Source organism: Pleurodeles waltl, chromosome 9, assembly GCF_031143425.1.
Source record: "Pleurodeles waltl isolate 20211129_DDA chromosome 9, aPleWal1.hap1.20221129, whole genome shotgun sequence".
Classification (NCBI taxonomy): Eukaryota; Metazoa; Chordata; class Amphibia; order Caudata; family Salamandridae; genus Pleurodeles; species Pleurodeles waltl.
In genome coordinates, this window is record NC_090448.1 from 755473303 (window position 1) to 755495735 (window position 22433).

The following is a 22433-nucleotide window of genomic DNA, read 5'->3' on the forward strand; positions in this document are numbered from 1 at the left end:
GAGGGAGTGTATTCCGCACAAGTGGCAGAGCTAATTGCCCTTACTAAGGCATGCCACGCAGCTGAAAATCTGAGAGTCACTATCTATACTGACAGCAGATGCGGATTTGGAATTGTACATGACTTTGGCCAATTGTGGTCACAGAGAGGTTTCATGACCTCCTCTGGTTCTCCTGTGAAAAATGGTGAACAAATTAAGGATTTGTTACATGCGATTCAGTTACCTCTTGAAATTGCCGTGGCGAAATGCAATGCTCTTGTTAAGTCACAAGACTTTGTGTCCATGGGAAACGGCTATGCAGATCAAGTCGCAAGATTTTGTGCATTGAACTGTATATCGTTCAAGGATCTGTGGGATTTGTTACCGCAAACTGAAAATGATACATGTTTAAATCTTGCATTAAGGGTGGTTGATACACTAGATGAGCTAAAAACACTACAGGGTCGTGCTAGCAAAGAAGAAAAACGCTCCTGGCAGAGAATGCAATGTGTACAAAGAGCTGATGACTTGTGGGTCTCAGAGGAAGGGAAACTGGTTTTGCCAAACAGTCTTCTATCACAATTTGCGAGGCTCTACCATGGACAGCTACATCTTGGGAGAGATGCAAGGATCAGGTCATTCAAGATTGACTGGTTTAACCCAATATTCAGACATGCCGCAGGGGTTACTTGTCACAGGTGCATCATCTGTCAACAGATGAATGCCAGAAAAGGGACTGTGGTAACACTGAGCCACATAGGGAGAGCTGGTGGTCCATTTAGCAAGATGCAAATGGATTTCATTGAGATGCCTGTTTGTGGAGGATTCAAGTACGTGTTGGTGATTGTGTGTGTTTTCAGCCACTGGATTGAAGCTTACCCCACACGTAGAAACGACAGTCTCACAGTCGCAAAGCTGCTGCTTAGGGAACTAATACCCAGGTTCGGGTTCCTGGTCTCTATAGAATCAGATAGGGGCAGACACTTTGACAATAAGGTGATTAAGCTCTTGTGTGCCGCATTAGACATTGAACAGAAGCTGCATTGTAGCTACCGCCCTGAAGCATCAGGACTAGTAGAACAAATGAATGGTACCTTAAAATCGAGAATGGCGGAGATGTGCGCAGCTACCAATATGAAATGGCCAGATGCATTGCCCTTAGTGCTGATGTCGATGAGGAACCCCCCTGTTAAGAAGACAGGACTATCACCCCACAAGATCCTTATGGGTAGAGCTATGAGGCTGCCCGCAGTACCTGCAAATGCTCTTGTGAATATCACGGATGATATGGTGTTGGACTACTGCAAAGGTTTGGCTGATGTGGTTCGATCTTTTTCTCACCAGGTGGAAGCTAACACATTGCCACCGATCAGTGATCCAGGTCACACCCTGCAAGCCGGTGACTGGGTGGTTGTCAAGAAGCATGTGAGAAAGTCGTGTTTGGAGCCGCGCTGGAAGGGGCCATATCAAGTAATATTGACAACAACCACTGCTGTGAAATGTGCAGGCGTTCCAAACTGGATACATGCCAGTCACACAAAGAAGATAACGTGTCCAACTGATGAGTAACTTGAAGTTTCCGACTCAACAGTTCCAGAGAGGGAAGTTTCAGGGCCTGAAAATAGCCAAGAGAGAACTGAGACTGCAGGAGAGCCCACTGAGAACAGCCTTGTCCCTCAAACAGTAAACAAGTTTGAGAGAGGTGACAGTGTGCATATCTCAGTAGAGGCAGCAGGAGAACTAAATCAAGGAGAGGTTCTCCCAGAAGCAGACGGATACGGGTTAGAGCTTGAACCCGTTACAGATCCAGAAGAAGAAGAAGGGGAAATAGTAGAAAGAGATCAAAGTACACCTGCATCCCCTGAGCCAGTTGCAGGTCCATCAAGAGAAAACACCATAGTACAAGAGGAGGGTGCTGTTCAGCGTCCTGAAAGGACAAGCAGGAAAAAGATGCATAAGGGAGATAACTGGCCAGAGAAGCAGCCTGCAAAAGAAAAGGCTGTACCAGGTGAAACAATAACAGAAGAAACCGATACCACAAAGACAGAAGATCTAAGTGAAGGAGAATTGCAAGGCGAATGCAGACTGAAAAGGAAAAGAACCTCAAATAGAAGGTATGCAGGTTCTGAATGGGCGTATGCAACAACATCTGAATGGCAACAATAATTCTTAGCATTCTGTTTTGATCGAGAAGTACCAGGCCAGTACTACAGTACCTGAAAACAATCAGGGAAAGAGACTGTGTTGGAACTAAAATATTGAAACTGAAAAGTTGAGAAAGAGACTTATGAATTACCGGATGCGACACTGATATCCTGATTTGACTTTGAGAACCCGATTACGACAAGCTGCTAACCTAATTTGACAAAGGGGTCCTTTGAGAGAGTGAAACTCTGTAAATACACGCAGAGAGAAGGAGACTTTCGCATCAAGAAAAAAAAAAAAAAGGAGAAAAAAAAAAAAAAAAAGTTTATATCATCCTCAAGTTGATTGTTGTTCTGCTATCTGTTTCTTTACAGACATGGCTTATAATAGAGGTAGTCACAAAAAGGGTGAAGTGTGTGGTTGGTTGAGTCTTATATTAGGTATTGTGTGTGCAATAATAATTGTGGGAGTGATTGTGGGAATGCCGTGGTTGGATAAGAAAGCAACTAAAAATGCTTCAAAACCTGAGACTACAACACTAACACCGGGGGAAAAGTTTGAGCAGGATGCAAGACACTTGCATGAGGGAACTAACTCAAAGGGGGAACTTTCTACTAATGTTTTCTATCGTTTGCTGAATGAGTACGTTGAGACCATGGATGCGAAAAACTGTTATGTGTGCACAAAGATTCCTTCATCAGTGCAAGAAGGGGTCACCTATCATAGTCTTCCATTAACCTATGGGATAAGTTGTAGCTTGCTATTAACAAGATTCTATAATCAAGAGCATGCGCAATATTTCTATTCAAATTTGGATGTAGTGTTTTCTTTTGTGCCTATGATTGAGTTTCTGAACAAGCTATCTAAGGAGCATAGTATAAAATTAGTCAAAGGTTTCTTTGAACCAATGCTTACATTTGGGACAGCTTATGCACACCGCAATAATCTGACTTGCTTATTGACACCTGTAGAGAAAAGCTTTTTAGATCACACTGATGATAGACGCAAAGCATTGAAAGAAAGATTAGAAAAAGGGTTAGAGAAACGCACATATGCAAATTATTATGCTTACACTGCAATAAAGACGCAAGGCAAATTAGCTATAGATGCATTGCATGTAGGAAGGCTCTGTATATATAGGCCAAAATCTGAACATGACACTTTATTTGTGGGAAAGAGTGAATGCAGGCATGTGTTTTTGTTTCAGAGTAAATGGACATTCATGTTAAATGGACAGGATCCAGCGATCCCTGGGATCTATTATATCTGTGGACTAAATGCTTATTACCGTCTTCCTAAGGGATGGTATGGGACATGTTATTTGGGAATAGTTTTCCCAAAGATTTACCAGATTGATGACTTAAAGCAAATACCTAAAACATCTGAATTACAACATGCTAGACAAAAACGAGAGACAGCGGCTGCTGTCGTTGGAGACATATTTGGAGCCATAATTCCTTCAGTAGGGGTTATCTTAAACTCCATAAAGATTCAAAAGTTGTCTACTATTGTGGATAACATGCTGACAAATTTTACAGGGGCTATACTCCTGATGGATACTGAACTTGCTGCGGAAAGAGCTATGACTCTTCAAAATCGGCTTGCCTTAGACATTCTTTTAACAAAGAGTAGCGGAGTCTGCAAGATGCTCAACGAGCGTCATTGTTGCTCATATATACCTGACAATAGTAAAAAGATTAGAGGTATGCTTACTAACCTAACTAAAGATAGTACAGATCTGAAGGATTTGAAGGAACCTGGAGTGTGGGAGAAATTAGGAAAAGGAATTGCCAGAGTAGGGAGCTGGTTTAGCAATATTTGGAATGGGATACTTGCAAAAATATTAGGAGGTCTATTAATTGTTCTGGCCTGTCTATTAGGATTATGGGGAGCATGCAAAATAAATGATAACATTAAAAGAAATTGGACAAAGAGAAACAAGAGAAATGAGGAAAGTGAAAGGGAGAAAATGTTTAATGAAATTTGGGAGAGTTCACATAAGGGACAAGATGTTGAAATGCGCATTATGCGTAAAGTGAAAAATTAAAGTGAAAGGTCAAAGGGAAAGGTTTGCGTGATGACGAACGTTATCAGAAGAGGGACTGAGAGAGCATAGCTTATATAATCTATATTAACATGAAATGTTTATGAATCAATGTGTGATAATGCTGCATAGAAACTATAATGATAGTAATGTTGCTTAGACGTGCACTTGAATTGTGACCACGGGGAGTGGCCTCCAATGTATACGTAGACTAATAATAATGACTAAAATGTTTATATTATGTTTAAATAAGTTTATACTAATGATTGCGATATTGAGTTTGTGCTGAAATCCTCATAGGCCTTAAGTTAGCATGAGCCGAAGCTTACCTGCCTGGCTCTCATATTAATGCATTTTTCTATTTTGCAGTGTGCTGACCTGACAAAGGGACACGACCCTGCGTGTTCTTTTTTCTTCAAATTAGAAGACGAATGTAACCATATTAGAACGGTTCTCAAGCATTGTTCACTGTGTGCAGAGTAAATGTTAAAAGCAAATTGAAACAGTGTAGATTAATGTAATGTACAAGGTCATTCAAATCGGTGTAGACAAAGGAACTGCTGACCAAAAGATGTACAAAGAATTACAGAAAGATGAAATCATACCGGACGTGCCACTTCGGAAGACGTCAATTATGAAGACAAATCAAATAATATGGGGTGAAGAGTTGGGTTACCTAATGTGTATTCTGATAGGATAAAGATAGTGGGGTATAACAAATGTCCAATAGAATTTTGGGGGAATGTACAATGGAAAAGGGATAAAAACCCATGTCACAGGGAGTCATTTAGGTGGGTTAGGGAATGCTGTTGATTTTATCCAGAAACTCTGTCACTCTGTTTGGTGACTTAGTGGTTTACTTAAAACCATCCTTGCCCTTAGATTTGTCCATGTTACACTTTAACTCCTTCTGAGGAAAGTGCCCCTTTGCCCCAGAGCTGAGTTTTGACTGATGGTGAGTTGACTGAAGTCCTGAAGACAAAGACTGAACCTGTGCGCTGACCTAAACCTTGGAGGGTAATTATGAAAATGCATTTGTGATTTGTCTGTTTGCTTTTCCTTTCTAGGTACCAACTGCTTACTTTTGACAGAGAACTTAGATAGATGTTTTCCAAATTAGTGTTCTAAATTGTTTTGCATGCAGTCCAACATGCGAGTGCTAATCAGAGGTTAGGACAGGTGTTCACCAAAACTGACGCAAATAGACAAACGACCAAGACTATGCTTTGTTGAACTGACGCGTTATTGACACTCTGCTAAAATCGATCTATGTTCACGCCGTGTTATATCCTGATGTTTGTGATTCTCGTTTTAATGAAATCTTATCAGAGTTGCCATATCGTGACTATGCTATTATGTTTCTTGGTGTTGAGATTAACGCATCTGCTTTTAGACTGTAACTAATAGGGAATAAAACTTATAAAATTCTACTAAACAAGGTGTGGTTATTCATAGCTGAAAGGTCATCGTAGCGTCTTTGAATTGATTAATGACTTTGACTAAAGTGAAATGTATTGTGATAAATATTGATGACATTATTGATGTATTGACTGACATGTTGATCAGCTATCTCATCCTAAGGTGTCTCTCAACTGGGTCAAAAGATTCATTGGCCTAAAACGAGTCCTGATGTATAATAAATTATCATAAAGTGACGCGTTAACACACCCATTCTTTCCACTTAGGGGCCTGTGCAGACGGAGCCCCTTCCACAATGAAATGCTCGATGGGGGGTATGGTGGACATGACAGCAACAGATAGGTATACGTAGAAAATGCAAAAACAGTCTTGATCCAGAAACGTAGGTTCTCACTGGACCGTTGTCAATGCAACCAGCGCCAATACTGAGCAATATAATTAGAGAGTCACCGACAAAAACCTTCACCAGGCATCGTCAGAGCCATCTGAGCATGAAAACAAGCATACAGACAGGCAGGAATTGCCATTAAGAGTAAGAGGAAGATAGAAAAAAACTCAGACACATCTAACCCTCCTCGAGGGCACAAACATGGGCAGGAAGATTCCTAATGCCAAAAAAAACCTTCAGTGGGCGGAGCCTTTGACACTCAGGCTCCACCGGCAGCAACACAACGAGGCAGAAAGTCACCAGCGCTGAAAACAGTGAGTGGGCGGGGCCTCTGCTATGCAGGCCATCCCCTGGCAACAGCAACATGCTGAAATCAGAGAGGACGAGGTTCCTACCTCGTCAGACAAGGATCGCAGGACCTCCGCAAGGAGAATCTGCCCTCAGGACATTCACCGGAGAGGGCGCGGCAGGAGGGTGTGGCAGGCAGACAACACCTCCACCAGCAAACCCACGTGGTACGAGCACCGCAAACAAAAACCGTCTGCCACCCAGGGAGAGCAGTGGTTCGTACCACACACCCTCGTCGCCAGTGTTGTGTCGGCGAGTCTCCAACACAGTTCTATAATAAAAAAATACTCCCGACCCATGTTTTCATGCTTCTTGCGGCCCAGGACGGTGAAATAAAGAGCGGATGCCGGCTGCGGCTTTACGTGCCGATCCGTCTCGCTTACTTGTCGTCCTATGGGCACGCCTCTTTATTTTTCTACCCGCCCTGATGACATCAGGGCAAGCCACATGAGAACGTACACAACGTGGGGGGGAAAATCACGTGAAAAACACTAGAAATGGCAGTGTCCCAATGCCAGTTACATCACTGGTATGCAACACTACAGCCTGCAGTGATGCGACTTTGCATAGCCAATAGAGCACCAGTGATCTTTGAGAGGCAAGGAAGAAGAGGAGCGGTGTGAAGAGCGGGATAAAAAGCTGAATCCAACGGCGGTGCATGGGAAGGATCAGCACGCTGGCAGAGGACCACTGGTCTGCAGTGATGGGATTCTGCCCAGCCCCGGAGCAGCGGCAATCCTTGTGAGGCTGAACCCAGCATCGGAAGGAGAGGAGGTGAGCAGTATTGGTAGGGGAGCCTTCCCTGAGTGCTGCGGAGATGCATTCCCAGGGGCGGTCGTAAGGTCACGCTCGGGAAGAGCCGACATGGGTGTTAAGCACTGAATCAGGCAGGGCAGCACAGCAAACAGGGCCATGGAGTTGGTCCGGGGTGGCCGATAGGAACTGGTGACCACGAGGCCTACTGGATAAGGTGACTGCTGTTGGATCGGAGCACAGAGGATTCAGGTCCCTTGGTGGTCAGACGCTTTCCTCAGGGCACACGACTTGGTACAGCCCGAGCTGAATGGATTTCTGACCAGCAAGGCAAATGCAACAGAAGCCCGCTCCCCTCACTACCAATCTCTGCAGGTCCCCTGGCACAAGAGGCATGTAGCCAGAACAGCAAACCCAATGTCAAGCACGGTGCCACTGGGTCGGGGGTGCCGCAAGACAACACAATGGGATGAAGACAAGACAGGGAAGGGACAGATACTGTATGGCAACAGCAGCTTGGAACAGTAGCGATGACGACGGGGCAGCGATGAAGAAGGACAGGATACCGATGAACCCACGTCTCCTGAGGCATGCACGGCGGCTGAGTCGGGGCAGGACAAAAATGGCGAGCAATGCTTGCAGCCAGAACGGCATGTGCAGCAAGGCGGGGGAAGCCAGCGGGGCTATAACAAACTTTGGGACACAAGTAGGGGTGGTTAACACAATGCAGCAAGGTTTGCAAGCAGAGGGGAATGGGCAAAACCCCACGACAAGTAGCCGGGCAAGCTCATGGCATGTGGGTGGGCCCCCTGGGTGAAGCAGGCACATCAGGCAAATTCCCTCTAGTGGGCTTGGCCAGGGGTTGGGAGGAATCACAACATGTTTCCCCCCCCCTTTTGTTGGCCTGGAGTGCTCCCATGGCCCAGCCAAGCATGGGTGGGGGGCTGGACCCAACACCATAGCACCCACACATATGCTAAGGGAAGGGGGAAGCAATGCGCAAGGTGACACAAATAAGGGTGGCAACAAGGACCCAGCACAAGATAGCTCATCAAGTGGCAGGGAACATGGCATGGGTAAGAAGGAGGGAGAAAAGGACGACGAGCCTGCAAAGACAGGCTCAGCAGAGCAGGAGAAGCCAGCCAGTGCATACATTAGGCCATCCCCAAGTGCGCCACAGGTAATGGCAAAAGAGACAGGCCTAGTGAGCCTCATCCCCTTAGCAGTAAAGGAGAGGATATGGCATAAAGAGTTCATAGATATTTTCTCCCTCTTAGAAGAACACAAGGCAGGCCTTGACCTCACAGCACAAGATAAAAAAGACAGGAAGGATAGCTGCAAGCCAATGGTGGAGAGAACCATTGAGAACTGGCTACGGGCATTTAGAATATTAGTGTGTGTATTCGTGGAAAAATTCCTGAGCAGCACAACAGCCTTGTTTTGACATCAGCAGAGGGTGCACGCAGCACAACAAAAATACCAAGGGGACGTCTGACTGTATTATGATGAAGGGTTCAGAGAAAAAATGTAGACCTGGCCCGTAGAATGGGACCAGCAGGACTTTGAGGGGTTTACCAACAACATGGCAGCTGTCAGGGAAGAAGTGATCAATGGGAAGCCAAATTTTCGTCCCTCTAGGGGGAGAAGAAATATGATTTCTCACAGGGGTGAAGGCGGAGAATAAAACAAGGAGTAAGCCTCAGAGGAGCGGGCCAGCAACATGCTGGAGATATGACAAGGACTAGTGTGAATGGGGACAGGCATGTAAATTCAGACATTGCTGCAGCAGTTGCGTAGGGCCTCAGCCGTCAGTGGACTGCTAAAAAACAGAAAGGGGCGGGGACCACAGGGACAGTAAGAATTAACGCCCCTGGAATAGGAGGTAGGAGAGACAGGACCGGGCAGCATCCCTCCAAACCCCCATCAAGACTAGGAGGCTGGTTCGGGCACTCACCACCTATCCAAGGAAGAGGGACAGACAATTGTTAGCAGAGGGTTTTACGACAGGCTTAACCACACCATTCCATGGTCCCATCAAGCGACGGCTATGCCAGAATCTGAAATCAGTCAGGGACAATGTGGCAAGCCAAAAAGTAGAAAAAGAAGTGCTGCTAGGTAGGGTAGCGGGCCCCTTCTTGGAGCCACCTAAGGACAACCTGATGATCTCTCCCCTGGGTTTGCTGCCCAAGAAGGAGGAAGGAAAATTCAGAATGATCATCACCTGTCTGCCCACTGAGGGAGTCTACGAATGATGGGCTACACCAAAGTAGCTGCTCTGTTTCATACATAAAGGTAGAAGATGCTATGGACCTGATAAAAGCAGCGGGGAGGGGTGCCCTATTAGCAAAAGCAGACATTGAAGCCTTGTTTTGGCTCCTACCGGTGCACCCAAATAGTTACCACCTCCTGGGCTTCAAATTTGGGGAGTCATAATACTACGACAGGTGTATCCCAATGGGGTACTCTATTTATTGCTTCAAATTTTGAGGCTTTCAGTGATTTCGTAGAATGGCTGCTGAGGTTCTGAGTCATGCAGGGGGAATGTACACATTACCTAGACGATTTCCTATTTATTGGAAGAAGGGCCTCCTCTGAATGCGAGTCACTGCTGCAGTCCTTCTACAAGTTAGCACTACAAATCTGTTTTTCCTGGGTTTTGCGTTAGACACGGTGGCAGGCATCACCTGGCTCCCACAAGCTAAAGTGACAGAACTCAAGAAGGGCCTGCAGGCATTAGGCAACAAAAAGAAGACCACCTGGGTTGAACTGAAATAGCTGATAGGGAAACTCAATTTTCCCAGCTGGGTAATCCCCGCAGGCCGGCCCTTTGCCAGAAGGCTAACATGGCTGATGAAAGGTTTGTTAAAAAACATGACAGAGTCAGGGTGAACACAGAGGCGAAACAGCACCTGCAACAATGGGTAGGGTTTCTTGACAACTTTAATGGGAACTTGATGTGGAGGGTCCCATGGATATTCCCTCGTCAGCTGGAGCTCTTCACAGACGCAGCAGGAGGCAAAGGTTTTGGGGCAATACTGGGCCCCGCATGGGCTGGGGCAGCTGGCCTCCCCGCTGGCACGTAAAAGGGATAACATGCAACATCACACTCCTAGAACTCTACTCAATCATAGTCGCCTTCACTGTGTGAGGAGCCCAACTAGTGAATAAGCAAATCACGCTTTGGTCAGACAATCTCACAGTAGTGCAGACGATCAACTTGGGTACAGGTAAATGTATGGCCATGATACGCCTGTTGAGGCATCTGGTAGGCTGCCACCTAAGGGAAAAGATGGAAATCTTGGATAGGCATATCCCAGGCAGCATGAATAGTAAGGCTGATGTTCTGTCCTATTTTCAATGGCAGAGATTCAAGGAGTCATTTCTGCAAGCGGAGCCAGAGGGGACACAGATACTAGGCCACCTGTGGGAACTGGTGGAGCAGGCCTTATATGGATAGTGGACAACGCTCTTGCCCTCAAGACAAACACTAAATACCGTAAGTCCTGGTACACATTCAAGAAGGCAAGGGGGTTGGGCACACAGATCGAGGTTACAGGCTAGGATGTCTAAAGGTTCATAAATTAGGCATACCCCGCGGGTATGATGAAAACCTGGTCTCAGATCCACCTCATTGCAGTAGCCTACTACACTAAGCTGGCTGGGGGGGGGGGGCGGACCCTACCAATTCAGTCATATGCAGAGCATGAAGGGTGGGGAAAGATTGCACCCCAGGCCAATGGATAAAAGATGTCCTATTGATTTTCCCATACTTAGACTCCCTGGGGAGTGCAGCGGGAGGCAGGAATTGACACTGTTTACAGCATCGTTCACCTTAGCCTTCTTTGGGGCCTTTAGAGTGAGAGAGTTCGTAGCCCTGTCCAGGAGACACACTGGCACGGCATGCATCCAAGAGTGGACTATAACCCTGGGCAAAAGGCATGTGGTAATTCTTTTTGGGAGGTCAAAAACTGATCAGGACAGAAAAGGGAAATCATCAGGGCTAAATTGCACAGATATGGGGGAATCTGCCTAGTCTGCCAGCTGTGCAAGTACACTGCAATGGGTTTCAAAAAGGGTCTGCCCCTGTTCAGGCATGAAGATGGCTCATTTTTTAGCTGCTTCCAATTCATCTCCGTCCTGAGGCTTGCCATGGAGAAGGTGGGCCTTCCCCCCAAATTGTTTGGGTGTCACTTGTTCTGCATAGGGGCAGCAACCACTGCAGCAGAGTGCGGGTTGAGTGAAGGGCATATTAAGCACATAGGACAATGCGAATCTGGAGAATTGCAGGAGCTACATAAGACATAAGGCCACTCTTACATATCCAGAGCCAATCAGTGGGTGGAAGCCAGGAGGGACTACCAGGGCCTATGGCTGCACAACACTGACTTGGTGTGGCTGGGCTGCCCAGGAATGAGATGGGACAAACTGCTCCCAATGCTACAAGGCGCATGACCAAAAAACGCAGACCTGACGCGATAGTCATACATTCTGGAGGGAATGATCTGGCATGTCTAGGCAGGAAGGATCTCCTAAGAGCCATGGCCTCTGGACTTACAGCAGCAGAAAGACTCTTACGCCCAGAGGACATGTTATGGTCTGAGATCAATGCTAGAGCAGAATGTAGAGGGGCTAGGGGTCGTGGGGAGTTGGAGCGATCTAGGAGGAAACTGAACATTTCAATGTCCAAGCTTTGGAGGGCAAACGAGTGGGGATTCTCATTAACTTGAGAACACCAGGTATTATGTGGCCGATGGAGTACTCCTGACAGGGGTGGGCATCAAAATGCTCCTCCTCAACATAGCAAAGGAGTTGGATCTGCTTGGTTTCTCTAAGGTCTCAGGAAGGGGGAGGTGCCTGGGGCTGGGGAACCACGAGCAGCGTGGCGGGAGAGACACTGAGACAGCCCATAAAAAGCACAGTAAATCAGCGAACACCAAGCAAAGTATCTATGTTTTTAAGAAACAGGTAATTTATTGACTTTGACATCAACCAGAATAAAAAATGTCCTAGCTAATAAAAAGGACATTTTCAATTCTATTACAGACAAGGAGGCAGGGGTTATGCATTACTTTCTTCACTTTATTAAATCAGTAGCCTTCAAAGAACATAAGTAAGAAAAAAACATTGACTACATATCCCATGAATCCCTGTGAATGAGTCTCCATAACAACTACATTCAAATCATAACACAGTCCAATGTATATAAATGTGTGACATCCCTTCCTGTTCCTGTTTTTCACTGGAGGAAGTTAACGTTGAGCGTATGTCCTATTTGAATTTTTGATCATAACCTGCAAAAAACAGAAAGGTTAACCTCATTATCCAGTCCTTAATAACGATTTACCAGGATAATTGTCATACTTATGATTTCATACATTGGTTCTTAACAGCATAAGAGAGAAAAAACAACAGAACCATGTTCCAAAGTTGCCTATATCTGACTGAAAGCAACAAAACTTTACTTACTGGTAACAAAGCACCATACGGAGGGGCAGAAGATCACATAGTGATGATTCTGGGTGGGATAATCCTTGCCTCCTTGTCCTTAATATAAATTAAACTTTCCTTCTCGTTAGCTAGAACATTTTTCATTCTATGTCAGGACCGGAGGTGAGGATTATGCATGTTCAAAGCTTACTTACTATCAGAGCTGCGGCTTCAGAAATGGGTTTGAAATAAAACTTCTTAAAGGTTGATTTGGATGACCAATCCACCGCATTCATGACATCTTCCAGTCTGCCATCTACATGTATGGCTTTTGATGCCATGACTCTCCTCGTGGAGTGAGCCCCAGATCTCTGTATAGCCACACTGGCCTCTGCCACAATTCATCTTATCCACCTGGCAATGGAAGGTGGGGATACCGCTTTGAAAGGTTTCTGCATAGCGACCAGAAGTTACCTCTCACCTGCTGGTCTGACATCATTTGTCATCTCCTAGTATGCTTTAATGGATCTTACCACACATAATTTAGAGTTGTTCGAAGAAAAAAAAGGATAGGATACTGTTTGGGTATTAGTCTTACTTCTCCTGGATATGGTAAATGTGACTCCTTCAGGAGTGAAATCTCTATCTGTGATGTCCAGTGCCTTGCCAACTTAAAATGAATTCTTAATAATAAATTAACATCCCATAGACTCGAATATCTGGATTCTGGTGGTTTAGAAAGTCGAATACCCTTCATAAATGTACAAACCCAAGGGTGTTCCCCAACTGCCTTATTGTCAATGGTATCAAGTCCAGCTGAAATGGTTGATCTAAAGGAATTGATTGTACTGTACACTAACCCTGACTTTGCCAATTCTGCCACAAAATGTAAAATATGAGTAACTTCTGCCCCCAAGGGATCGAGATGTCTCTCCAAACACCAATGATGCCATCATCCCCAAGCTGAATGATAACTCTTGGTGGTGGCTGTAGCTCATGCCTGTTGGATAACATTTTCAGCATCTGTTAAAAGGTGGTTGTTTTTCCAACATTCCCAGGAATCCTTTATTTCACGAGGGAGAGATGTCCCTGCAGAACCATGGGATGTGGACAACCTAGATGGACATGGAGAATCAAAGGGCATGAGGGCAGTTTTATTGGAAAATCCCATGATAGCATCCAACAGCTTCAGGAGCCATGCATGCAACTTCCATATCAGCATCACTAACACCAGTGATGCTGATTGTCGTCTGATCTGAGCTGCTACTCTGGGAATCATCATGAATAATGGAAACGCATAGGTTGTTCTTTTTTACCAGTCTTGGAGGAAAACATTCATTGCTATTGCTTCTGGATCCGATCCGGTCACAGATTGTGTTAACTGATGGTTCTGTCAGGATGCGAAAAGGTCCAAGTCGTATGGGCCCTATCTGTCCATCAGGGTCAGAAAAACTGTGCAATCCAGGAATTCTAGTCCGCAATCGTATTCTGAATCCCAGAAGGTATTCCACAGTCACCAAAATCTGCTTCTATAGACAATAACGCCAAAAGTCCTTCGCCAAATTTGACAGGGTCTTCAACTGGGTACTTCCCAACCGGTTGATATACTGTACTGCTGAGATGTTGTCCATCCATAGCAGAATACAACAGGATACTCTGTTCTTGGTGAAGGATTTGACTGAGAAGGATCCCACTGGAGTTCAAGGCAGTTGATGTGGAGCTGAGGCTCCTCTTCTGACCATCTATCTCCCATTGACACATCTAGCCTCCAAGCCCAGTCAGCTGGCATCGGTTCTATGACAATGTCTAGTGTTATCCCGAAGATTGCTTTCCCGTTCCAGGCTTCCATGTGGTCTATCCATCATTGTACCTCTGTCGTGGCTTAGGGAGATAGGGAGATTAGTTCTGAATAAGTTAGTCACCTTCAGAGGTGAGCCGCTTTCAATCTCTGTAAGGCTCGATAATGAAAAGGCAAAAGGAAGATGGCATGTATGGATGACAAGAGGAGTCCCACTATTCTGGCCAGCTATCATAGGGAAATTCTGGGGGTCATTCCAACATTGGCGGTAAAAAGCGCATACCGCTGTCAGAAGACCGCCAACATACCGCAGCGGCCGCGGTAAACCGCCACGGTCATTCTGACCCACAACATGCAATCCGCCAAAATACAGACACCCACAAAAGTCCACCACACCAAAGGCCAGCGAGAAACTGGCGATTACCAAACCGACACCGTCACGCCAACAGAAATACGCCCACACTATCACGACACACGAATCCACGCGGCGGTCTTTCAAACGCGGTATTCCATTGGCGGTACACACCGCCGCGCTCAAAATACACACACATCTACAAAACACAGCCACATTGGACAATTCAAAATACACACACCTGATACACATACAAACACCACTCCCACACACCCAATTAAATATAAAACACACACCCACATCACCCCCAAACCCCCACTCCTAGAGAATCGAGACCGCGCACAGAGAAATAGAGAACCTAGCACCCAGACGCGCATATTACCATCACCCAGCAATATTACCACGCACTTCACACAACACACCAATACACATCACCACACTTAGCACCACACAATCCACCCCACACATCACCTACACCACCCCATGGCACCGCAAAGACACCCCAGGTTTTCTGAGGATGAACTCAGGGTCATGGTGGAGGAAATCGTACGGGTAGAGCCACAGCTCTTCGGAACACAGGTGCAGCAGACGTCCATTGCCAGGAAGACGGAGCTATGGAGCAGAATAGTCGACAGGGTCAACGCTGTGCGACAGCACCCAAGAAATAGGGATGACATCAGGAAGCGGTGGAACGACCTACGGGGGAAGGTGCGTTCAACGGTATCCAGGCACAACATCGCGGTTCAGCGGACTGGCGGCGGACCCCCACCACCTCCCCCAGAATTTACAACATGGGAGGAGCAGGTCTTGGCGATCCTGCATCCTGAGGGCCTCGCAGGAGTATCTGGAGGAATGGACTCTGGTAAGTCTCATCTTCACTACTTCATCCCCCCCACCCCACCAGCATGCCAACTCATACCCCCACCCTCACCCCCATCACTCCTACTCCTTGCAACTGTCTCACCATCACAACCCACCCATCCCAACACCAAGCCCTGCATGCGACCACAAAGCATGGACACCCATCACCAAAGCATGCCCACTGCACATACCCATCCCCCCCCAAACCACCGTCACAAAAGCCCTCACACAGGAATGCAATCACTGGGGTACACGGGCACCCACCCATTGCACACCATGGCACACACCTATGCAATAATCATGCTTTTATACCCCTGCAGGACCCGAACGCCACGTCACCGCGCAGGAGGGTCCACAAATTTCCACTCCACCCCCAGAAGAGGCCCACAGTGATGACAGCAGCTCTGTCGACCTGGATCTAGATGACCAGCCCGGCCCATCGGGGACCTCGGGACAGTCGGTTCCCCTCAGACAGCCACAGGCCACAGCAGACCTTCCCCCCTCTGGGAACACCAGCACAGCACCCACCCAGCGGGCCCATACCTCTGTGCTCAGGACACGTCAATCAGCGGTGTGTCCACCACTACAGGGCACCCAGGTTAACCCACCACCCCAACAACAACAGGGACCTGGGGGCAGTGGTAGTGGGCACACGGTCCAGGGGACAGAGGCCCAGGGAAACAGGGGAACTGGGAGGGCTGCTGTGCGACAGGGGGGGGGACAGGCCCAGGGAACCCACTCTCCACGAGGCCCTCTCCTCCATCATGGGAGCCTACCATCATTCCCAGGAGATGATGGCGACGGTACTGGCTAGGTTTCAAGAGATCCAGCTCCTGCAGGAGGAACAGTATTTGGGGTTCAGGGAGGAACTACGAACCATCAGTTCCGCCCTGGGCACCATTGTAGGGGCTCTGAATCTGGTAGTCACCACATTGCGGGACACTGTGGCACCACAAAGGGCCCCTGACACTAGCATGGACCAAGAACTGCCTACCACCTCTGCCGGCGCTAGTGGATAGGAGGCCCCGCCACAGGACCAACAGGCCACCAGCACCCCACCCGCTGCAGAAGGAGAACCACCCCGCAAGCAGTCCCTGAGATCCAGGAAGAAGACAGAGTAAGATGCCAAGACCCCCGCCAGGAAAGGATACCTCCCTGATTGTCATCCCACTGTCCCACATTGTCACCCTGTCCATCCTTAAACTGCCCCTGCTCCACTTTCCACAGGCATTTGGACAATGCACCTGTGATACTAATAGTCTGGACTCTGCCATGGACATTCCTCCACCATCACCCCTCACCGATTTGCAACCACCCACCAATATAGAGCACTGTAATAAACACAGTTATTGCACAAAACAATCAGGAGTCTGGCTGTGATTTTGAACAAATGTATTAGACATTACCATTCCAAAATGCTTATTTACATTGTGATGCCAACATACCAATGTCACACAGCTTTAGTCCATGGGGAAACAAAGCAGATGTCACACAGTGGGGCCCACATCTCTGAAATCGGAAGGGAAAGTCACAACTCAGTTACCATACACTGGGTGAAAAGGACAGACAGTAGAGAGGTAGTAGTGTTTAAGTATATGTAATATGCCGGTGTGTATTCTTACCTGTGTGTCATTGGAAATACTGCTGTATTACTGTGTTCCTGTTGTCTATGTCGTCTTCTTCGGCTTCCTCGTCTTCACTCTCCACAGCTGCTACAACACCACCATCTGGACCATCCTCCTGCAGAAAAGGCACCTGTCGTTGCAAAGCCAGGTTGTGAAGCATACAGCAGGCCACGATGATCTGGCACACCTTCTTTGGTGAGTAGAATAGGGATCCACCTGTCATATGGAGGCAGCGGAACCTGGCCTTCAGGAGGCCGAAGGTCCGCTCGATCACCCTCCTAGTTCGCCCATGGGCCTCATTGTACCGTTCCTCTGCCCTTGTCCTGGGATTCCTCACTGGGGTCAGTAGCCATGACAGGTTGGGGTAACCAGAGTCACCAATTAGCCACACACGGTGCCTCTGGAGTTGACCCATCACGTAAGGGATGCCGCTATTCCGCATGATGTACGCGTCATGCACTGAGCCAGGGAACTTGGCATTAACATGGGAGATGTACTGGTCTGCCAAACACACCATCTGCGCATTCATGGAATGATAACTCTTCCTGTTTCTGTACACCTGTTCACTCCTGTGGGGGGGGACCAAAGCCACATAGGTCCCATCAATGGCACCTATGATGTTGGGGATATGTCCAAGGGCATAGAAATCACCCTTCACTGTAGGCAAATCCCCCACCTCAGGGAAAACGATGTAGCTCCGCATGTGTTTCAGCAGGGCAGACAACACTCTGGACAACACCTTGGAAAACATAGGCTGGGACATCCCTGATGATATGGCCACTGTTGTTTGAAATGACCCACTTGCTAGGAAATGGAGCACTGACAGCACCTGCACTTGAGGGGGGATCCCTGTGGGTTGGCGGATTGCTGACATCAGGTCTGGCTCCAGCTGGGCACACAGTTCATGAATAGTGGCACGGTCAAGCCTGTATGTCAGTATGACATGTCTTTCCTCCATTGTCGACAGGTCCACCAGTGGTCTGTACACCGGAGGATGCCTCCATCTCCTCGCATGTCCCAGCGGACGGTGCCTATGAAGGACAACAGCGAGCACAGAGTCAATCAACCCACAGGTACGTAACCACAGCTTGCACAGAACACGATTCTCAATCCATTGAATGGTTTGTATGAGTGTTGATGCAAGGCCTAGGTATGTGTGACGCAGTAAAAAGTAAGCCATGTGGGCCCCTGAAATGGCGGCTGCCTGACCTGTAAAGTGCGACAATGGGATGTGAGGTAAATGCGCTGGCGTTGCACACCGTGGCGGTAGGCGGTCGAAGACCGCAGCACAAAGCAGCATTGGTTAACATTGAACCCTATGGGTCTCAGGAGCCAATGACCATGTGCGCCGGCGGTCGTGGTACGCTCCCCGCGGGCGTGACCACCGTTTTCTATCTGCTTAATCACTCGATTCCTGATCTTCGACAGGAGAGGACCTACACTGCAAGTGCTGCTATGACCTCGGTCTGGAAGAGACAATGGCTCATGCGACTGGGGAAAGGGCCCCTGCCTTCACTGCAGAGGAGTTGGATAAACTTGTGGATGGGGTCCTCCCCCAGTACGCGCTACTCTACGGTCCTCCAGACAAACAGGTAAATACACTGGGAGCATGCTTTATGGGCTATGCCTGTGTTGAGTGGGGTGGATGAAAGATGGGGGGGAGGGGAGCGATTGAGGCATGCATCAAACGACGGTGAGAGCATGTGCCACATGCCAAGGGTAGGGATGGGGGGCCACTCACATTGAGGGTGCAGAAGGTGATGACTATTCTTCTCCCCCTGTACATTTCATATAGGTCAGCGCCCACCAGAAGATCGATATTTGGCGTGCCATCGCCAAGGACGTCCGGACCCTGGGGGTCCACCACAGACGGGGCACCCACTGCCGGAAGAGATGGGAGGACATCCACCGCAGGAGCAGGAAGACGGCGGAGGCTCAGCAGGGGATGGCCTCCCAACGTGGGAGGGGTGCCAGTCGGACTTTGACCCCCCTGATGTCCTGGATCCTGCGGTGGCCTACCCCGATTTGGATGGGCGCGTGAGGACATCACAGCAGACACAAGGGGGTGAGTACACTCTCATTCTGCTGACTTTGCGGACAGTGGAGGTGTCTAGGTGGGGGAGGAGGGCTGTGGGTATCCCTAGGCCAGGGCGATTTCTGTAGGCTAGGCCCCTCCGTAAGGCATGGCCCTGTGCCCCCACCCCCCACCTCAGTAGGGTGCCAAGTACAGCTATTCATGGCCCTGTGTCATCTATGTGTGCAGATGTCGTCCATAGGCTTGTAGGCCATGTCCCACGAATTGAGTAGTCGACCCCAAGTGCGCGGCATAGTGCAGGGGGCTTCTGTGTCTGTCCTGTCCACCAACGGTGTCGCCAATGCATGCACTCAACATGTCTTTATTCTCCCCCCCCCTTTTTTGTGGTCTTCCTGTTCATGTGTGCATTAGCATCATGAGGCGGAGGAGAAGTGGCATCGGAGCACGAGGGAGCTGCATCCCACATGGCCATGGAGGGCCACGCAACGGACTCCGAATTCACCAGTGGGACGGAGGGCGAGGCGAGCTCCACAGCGGGGACTCGGGCAGACATCAGTGACACTGACTCGTCCTCTGAAGGGAGCTCGCTTGTGGTGGCGGCAACATCTGTGCCCCCCGCAACAACAGGTACAGCCCCCACCCACCGCACCAGCACCGCCCTCCCAGCTGCCCCTCAGCGTTTGGCCCGTGCCCGCTCACCCAGGAAGGTGGGCATCTCCTTCGCCCCAGGCACCTCAGGCCCTGCCCCTGTCACCCCTGCTGCCCTCAGTGAGGAGGTCATTGACCTCCTGAGGACGCTCACTGTTGGGCAGTCTACCATTTTGAATGCCATCCAGGGTGTAGAAATGGAGGTGCACCAGAGTAATGCATACCTGGAGGGCATTCATTCTGGTCAGGCGGCCCTTCAGCGATCATTCCAGACTCTGGCCTCGGCACTGATGGCAGCCATTGTCCCTGTCTCTAGCCTCCCCCCTCCAACTTCCTCCACCCATACCCTATTACCTGTACCTCTGCCTATCCCAGACACACCATCAGACCAGCCTGCACACACCCCAACACCCAAGGGAAGCTCAGCCAGACATAAGCACCACACATCACACGGGCACTCACACAAGCAACATCCACATACAGACATACAAACCCCCACTGCCTCCACTGTGTCCCCCTCCTCCTCGTCTACCTCCTCCCTCCCTGTCACGTCTCCACTCACACCTGCATGCACAACATCTTCAGCCACTACGTCCCTCAGCAGCACACACACCAGAACCCCCCGCACACGTGCAGTCACCACCCCCACTGCCATTTACACGTCCCCTGTGTCCTCTCCCAGTGTGTCTGTGACCCCCTCTTCCAAGATACACAAACGCAGGCAGCCACCCACCCAATAGCCATCCACCTCACGACAGCCTCCAGCCCAAGCACCTGCACCCAAAGCCACCAGAATTACAACTCCTACAACCACAACCTCTTCCTCGACTCCCATACCCACTACACCTACCCGTCCCACTGCTCCAAAAAAGCTTTTCCTATCCAAACTCAACCTCTTTCCACCAACTCCCCCACCCAGTCCATGTCATAGGGCTAGAGTCAGCACCTCAGCCACGACAAAACCGGCCCCTGTCATCACAGTCTGCCATGGACAGTGGAGTGCCCCACCCTCCGGGCCAGCCAGTTTGGTGCGAAGCCAAGGCACGGGCAGCCCACCCCCGGAGAAACATCCCAAGATAGGCAGTGGCCGGCGCAAGAGGGTGAAAACACCAGGGACTAAAACCCCTACCAGGACTCCGGCAGGGAGTGTGGAGACAGCTGGCACACCGCCCAAGGTGGGGAAGGGCCACAGGCGATCAGGGAAGGCTGGGAAGGGCAGCACGCCCGACAAGACCGCCATCAGCCCAGCTGGCCAGGAGGGCGCCGCAAGCCCCACCCCAGGTGGGCAGGAGGCCACCAACAGCCCCGGCACAGCTGCCCAGGAGGGCCCCACCAGCCACAGGACAGATGGGCCCCGCCAGCCACAGGACAGATGGGCAGGAGGGCCCCGCCAGCCACAGGACAGGTGGCAAATGACCTCTCCACCATGGCCGTAACCGCTGAACTGGGCCCTTCATCTCAAGCACCTTCTGAACTGGGCACTGCCGTCTCAAGCACAGCTGAACTGGGCCCTTCATCTCAAGCACCGCTGAACTGGGCACGCCGTCTCAAGCACCGCTGAACTGGGCACCGCCGTCTCATGCACCGCTGAACTGGGCACCGCCGTCTCAAGCACCGCTGAACTGGGCACCGCCGTCTCAAGCACCGCTGAACTGGGCCCTTCATCTCAAGCACCGCTGAACTGGGCACAGCCGTCTCAAGCACCGCTGAACTGGGCACCGCCGTCTCAAGCACCGCTGAACTGGGCACCTCCGTCTCATGCACCGCTGAACTGGGCACTTCATCTCAAGCACTGCTGAACTGGGCACCGCCGTCTCAAGCACTGCTGCACTGGGCCCTTCATCTCAAGCACCGCTGAACTGGGCACCGCCGTCTCAAGCACTGCTGAACTGGGCACCGCCGTCTCAAGCATCGCTGAACTGGACACCGCCGTCTCAAGCACCGCTGAACTGGGCACCGCCGTCTCAAGCACCGCTGAACTGGGCCCTTCATCTCAAGCACCGCTGAACTGGGCACCGCCGTCTCAAGCACCGCTGAACTGGGCACCGCCGTCTCATGCACCGCTGAACTGGGCCCTTCATCTCAAGTACCGCTGAACTGGGCACCGCCGTCTCAAGCACCGCTGCACTGGGCCCTTCATCTCAAGCACCGCTGAACTGGGCACAGCCATCTCAAGCACCGCTGAACTGGGCACCGCCGTCTCAAGCACCGCTGCACTGGGCCCTTCATCTCAAGCACCGCTGCACTGGGCCCTTCATCTCAAGCACCGCTGCACTGGGCCCTTCATCTCAAGCACCGCTGAACTGGGCACTTCATCTCAAGCACTGCTGAACTGGGCACCGCCGTCTCAAGCACCGCTGAACTGGCCACTCCATCGCAGGCACCGCTGGCCCATGAGCGGCAGGGGCTGGCCTGCATCTGTGTCGGGCAGGGCTGCACGAGGCACTCTGGGCACCAGGCCCCCTCCAGAACCAGTGGAGACTGTTATCCACTTGTGAGACTGTGGCTTTGCACTCCCCAGGATTGAGCAGTGGGCAGCCCACCTACTGTCTGGGCTTGTGAGACTGTGGCTTTGCACTCCCCAGGATTGACCAGTGGCCATGGAGGCCCC

The 22433-nt window shown here is 49.7% G+C and overlaps 1 protein-coding gene across 1 annotated transcript in view; it reads right to left on the reverse strand.

Annotated features, from left to right (window-relative positions):
* Positions 1–6724, reverse strand: part of BAD (BCL2 associated agonist of cell death) — a 54785-nt gene extending 48061 nt beyond the window's left edge. Inside the window, exon 1 of the mRNA XM_069207915.1 lies at positions 6371–6724. The gene's annotated coding sequence lies outside the window, so the exon portion shown is untranslated. The remainder of the gene's footprint in view (positions 1–6370) is intronic.
* Between the last annotated feature and the right edge of the window lie 15709 nt (positions 6725–22433).